Source organism: Chrysemys picta, unplaced genomic scaffold (genome assembly GCF_011386835.1).
Source record: "Chrysemys picta bellii isolate R12L10 unplaced genomic scaffold, ASM1138683v2 scaf176, whole genome shotgun sequence".
Classification (NCBI taxonomy): domain Eukaryota; kingdom Metazoa; phylum Chordata; order Testudines; family Emydidae; genus Chrysemys; species Chrysemys picta.
Window position 1 is genome coordinate 102501 of NW_027052883.1, and position 5000 is coordinate 107500.

Below are 5000 nucleotides of genomic sequence, written 5' to 3' on the forward strand. Positions count from 1 at the left end.
ATCCTCGAAAGGCAGGTCGAAAAAGCCAAAGCCCCGCCTTCGGCGGTACGAAACTGGAACCGGGCGCCACCTCGTGGTTCCCTCGGTCGGCCGAGACGGCGTGGGGCGACCCCTTCCGGACATCCGCGAGACGACCGGCCGTCAGGTCAACCCATTCGCTCCAAAGGGGTTGACCTGGTGGCCGAGAGGGGACTTTGAAAATTTTTCGGACTTGGAAAACTTTTTTTTTTTTTTTTCCCCCCAGCCCGCTTCCTCCGGGTTGACCCGGTGGCCGAGCGTCTCGCCGTCCCCGGACGCGGCGAGGGACTGCCTCCCGGCCGTCAGGATCGGGCCCACGGAAGTCTGATTTTAAAAAAAATTGGCCGACGCCACCGCGGAGGGCTACCCGAGCACCCCGGGCCCCGGAGCCGGAAAAGGGAAAAAAAGGATCGGGCCCACTAGAGACATGGACCCGGCCGCCAAGCAGGCCGCCCTGGGCTGACCCTCCCCGGCCGCAGCGAGGGACTGCCTCCCGGCCGACAGGATCGGGCCCCTGGAAGTCTGGGGGGGGGGGGGGAAATCGCCCCACGCCTCCGAGGAGGGCTGCCCGGGCGGGCCTGGCCCCGGAGCTCGAAAAAAAAAAAAGGATCGGGCCCACTAGAGACATGGACCAGGCCGCCCTGGGCTCACCCTCCCCGGCCGCAGCGAGGGACTGCCTCCCGGCCGACTGGATCGGGCCCCTGGAAGTCTGGAAAAAAGACTGGAACCTGACGCCTCCGAGGAGGGGGCGCCCAGGGAAGGAGGGAGATCCGGGTTGACCTGGTGACCGGACGGGAAAGAGGCCACCGGGCGTCCCCCCCCTTAAAACCTAGGGGTTGACCTGGTGGCCGGAAAGCGAACCGGCCAGCAGGTGAACCCTTTCGATTCCACGGGTTGACCTGGTGCCCGGGAAGCGAACCGGCCAGCAGGTGAACCCGTTCGATTCCACGGGTTGACCTGGTGCCCGGGAGGGGACTCTGAAAATTTTTCAGCCCTTTCGACTCGGGGTTGACCTGGTGGCCGAGAGGGGACTCGCACGGCAGGCAAGCCGCCCTGGGCTCACCCTCCCCGGCCGCAGCGAGGGACTGCCACCCGGCCGACTGGATCGGGCCCCTGGAAGTCTGGAAAAAAGAATGGAACCTGACGCCTCCGAGGAGGGGGCGCCCAGGGAAGGAGGGAGATCCGGGTTGACCTGGTGACCGGACGGGAAAGAGGCCACCTGGCGTCCCCCCCCCTTAAAACCTAGGGGTTGACCTGGTGGCCGGAAAGCGAACCGGCCAGCAGGTGAACCCTTTCGATTCCACGGGTTGACCTGGTGGCCGGAAAGCGAACCGGCCAGCAGGTGAACCCGTTCGATTCCACGGGTTGACCTGGTGCCCGGGAGGGGACTCTGAAAATTTTTCAGCCCTTTCGACTCGGGGTTGACCTGGTGGCCGAGAGGGGACTCGCACGGCAGGCAAGCCGCCCTGGGCTGACCCTCCCCGGCCGCAGCGAGGGACTGCCTCCCGGCCGACAGGATCGGGCCCCTGGAAGTCTGGGGGCGGGGGGAAATCGCCCCACGCCTCCGAGGAGGGCTGCCCGGGCGGGCCTGGCCCCGGAGCTCGAAAAAAAAAAAAAGGATCGGGCCCACTAGAGACATGGACCAGGCCGCCCTGGGCTCACCCTCCCCGGCCGCAGCGAGGGACTGCCTCCCGGCCGACTGGATCGGGCCCCTGGAAGTCTGGGGGGGGGGGGGGAATGGAACCTGACGCCTCCGAGGAGGGGACGCCCAGGGAAGGAGGGAGATCCGGGTTGACCTGGTGACCGGACGGGAAAGAGGCCACCGGGCGTGCCCCCGTTAAAACCCCTAGGGGTTGACCTGGTGGCCGGAAAGCAAACCGGCCAGCAGGTGAACCCTTTCGATTCCACGGGTTGACCTGGTGCCCGGGAAGCGAACCGGCCAGCAGGTGAACCCGTCCGATTCCACGGGTTGACCTGGTGCCCGGGAGGGGACTCTGAAAATTTTTCAGCCCTTTCGACTCGGGGTTGACCTGGTGGCCGAGAGGGGCCTCGCACGGCAGGCAAGCCGCCCTGGGCTCACCCTCCCCGGCCGCAGCGAGGGACTGCCCCTCCCCACCCCCCGGCTGACAGGATCGGGCGCACTGGAAGTCCGGGACAGTATTTTCCCCGACGCCGGGGAGGGCGGGCGGAGGGGCTCTGGCGGCCAGCCCGGGCCCCGGAGCTCGAAAAGGAAAAAAGGACCGGGCCCGCGAGAGACGGGGGCCCTGCCGCAGGGGGGGGGGGCAGTCCGACCGGGGCTCACCGTGCGGCAGGCCCGGGCGTCGGCAGGGGAAAGCGGGCGAGGAGGCGCGGGGCCGGGTGCCTACGGCCATACCGGACCGAACGCCCCCGATCCCGTCCGATCTCGGAAGGTAAACCGTCCCGGGCCTGGCTAGTACTTGGATGGGTGACCGCCTGGGAATCCCAGGTGCCGTAGGCAGCTTTTCCCGGTCCGAGTCAGCTCTCTCTCCTTTTCTGGGGGGGAAGGAGAGGGGGGGACGGGCCGGAAAGCCCCTCGTCGCTCCTGCCGAGTCGGAGGTCGCGGCCGCAGGTCACGGGTCTGGGCGCCTGGGGTCCGGCTCCCCACCCACCCGGCTTCCTCCGCGGAGGACCCCCCCCGGGGCCACCGAAGCCGCTGGGGGAGACCCCGGGCATGGGGCGGACTGGCCCGGACCCTCCCGGCCGCCGGCCCGCAGGTCCGCCCCGAATCCCCCCCCGCGGCCACCCAGGCCAGGCCTGGCCAGGCGGGACGGACGGCGGGTGTCCAGCGCCCAGCGGCTTCCTCCAGCGGGGACCCACGGACCCCAAAGCCGCAGGGGGAGGCCCCGGGCCCGGGACGGACTCGCTCGGACCCCCTGCGCCCGGCCGCCGGCCCGCGGGACCGCCCCGAATCCCCCCGCGGCCACCCAGGCCAGGCCTGGCCAGGCGGGACGGACGGCGGGTGTCCAGCGCCCAGCGGCTTCCTCCAGCGGGGACCCACGGACCCCAAAGCCGCAGGGGGAGGCCCCGGGCCCGGGCCCGACTCGCTCGGCCCCCCCGCCTCCCCTGCGCCCGGCCCCCGGCCCGCGGGACCGCCCCGAATCCCCCCGCGGCCACCCAGGCCAGGCCTGGCCTGGCGGGACGGACGGCGGGTGTCCAGCTCCCAGTGGCTTCCTCCAGCGGGGACCCACGGACCCCAAAGCCGCAGGGGGAGGCCCCGGGCCCGGGACGGACTCGCTCGGCCCCCCCGCCTCCCCTGCGCCCGGCCCCCGGCCCGCGGGACCGCCCCGAATCCCCCCGCGGCCATCCAGGCCAGGCCTGGCCTGGCGGGCCGGTGTGCGGCTCCCCCGGGCTTCCTCCCCCGACGACCCGCGCCCCCCTGAGCCGCAGGCGGAGACCCCGGCCCCGGGGCGGACCGGCCCGGGCTCGCTCGAGCCCCCTGCGCCCGGCCCGCAGGACCGCCCCCCCGAATCCCCCGGGAGAGGCCCGGCCTGCACGCCACTGACGACCCGCGGCCCCCAAAGTCGCAGGAGGCGCCCCCCCCCGGTTAGCCCCGTCTCGCTCCGCGCCCCCCGCCCCTCGCTGCCGGGACCGGGCGCCGCCCCAGAGTCAGCCGCAGCCGGCCGGCCTGAGAGCTGCCCTCCTGTGGACGACGGTGAGTTTACCTTGATACTAACCGGCCGTCAGCCAGGTCAACCCCATTGCTAGACTGGGGTGGACCTGGTGGCCGAGTGGGGACTTGGAACATTTGACAGCTGCTTCCCGGGGCTTGACCGGTTGTCCTGAACGCCCCCCACCCCCAGCCCCAGCCCCCGGCTCCTGCTCCCCTCTCCCCAGCCTCGGTGCTCCGCTCCCTGCCTCGGAGGCTGCCTCTCTGCGGCGCCTGCATCGCCTCCGAGGACGCGCACCCTCCGGAGGCTGGACGTAAACCCACCACTGCCGCTGACCCGGCTCTCCGAGGGACGACTGTGAGGCCTCCCCCCCCCCCCCACCCCCGGACCGCCCTGGGGACGACTGCTAAGCCTCCCCCACCGGACCGCCCGGGGCAAGACTGCTAAGCCTCCCTCCCACACACACACACACACACTGTCGGGGGAGGACTATTAAGCTTTCCCCCTGGAGCGCCCGGGGCGGACGACTGTTAAGCCTGCCCCCGGAGTCCTCGGGGGAGGACTATTAAGCTTTCCCCCCTGGAGCGCCCGGGGGGGGACGACTATTAAGCCTGGCCCCCGGAGTCCTCGGGGGACGACTATTAAGCCTCCCCCGGACTGGCCGGGGGGCGACTATTAAGCCTCCCCCGGACCTGCTCCGTCTCGACTATTAAGCCCCCCTCTGTGGTCCTCAAGACCACTGCCGTGCTGCCCTCGGAGTGGGGTGACACCCGGGCCGGAAAGCAAACCGGCCACCAGGTCAACCCGTCGAATCCAATGGGTTGACCTGGTGGCCGGAAAGCAAACCAGCCGCCAGGTCAACCCGTCGAAACCAATGGGTTGACCTGGTGGCCGGAAAGCAAAACGGCCGCCAGGTCAACCCAGTAGATTCAGCGGGTTGACCTGGTGGCCGAACGGGGACTTTGAAAATTTGACAGCCGCTTCCCGGGGGTTGACCTGTTGTCCCGGTGGGGACTTTGAACATTTGACAGCCGCCTCCCAGGGCTTGACCTATTGTCCCGGTGGGGACTTTGAGAATTTTACAGCCGCTTCCCGGGGCTTGACCTGGTGGCCGAGTGGGGACGTTGAACATTTGACAGCCGCTTCCAGGGGGTTGACCTGTTGTCCTGAACGCCCCCCACCTCCCCCCCGGCTCCTGCTCCCCACTCCCCAGCCTCGGTGCTCCGCTCCCTGCCTCGGAGGCTGCCTCTCTGCGGCGGCTGCATCGCGTCCGAGGACGCTCACCCTCCGGAGGCTGGACGTAAAGCCTGACACCCGCCACCGCCGCCGACACGGCTCTCGGAGGGACGACTC

The 5000-nt window shown here is 70.4% G+C and overlaps 1 non-coding gene across 1 annotated transcript; it reads left to right on the plus strand.

Annotated features, from left to right (window-relative positions):
- The first annotated feature begins 2378 nt into the window (after window positions 1-2378).
- Window positions 2379-2497, plus strand: LOC135978210 (5S ribosomal RNA). Its single transcript, XR_010595653.1, has one exon. It is a non-coding gene; the product is annotated as a 5S ribosomal RNA (ribosomal RNA).
- The last annotated feature ends 2503 nt before the right edge of the window (window positions 2498-5000 follow it).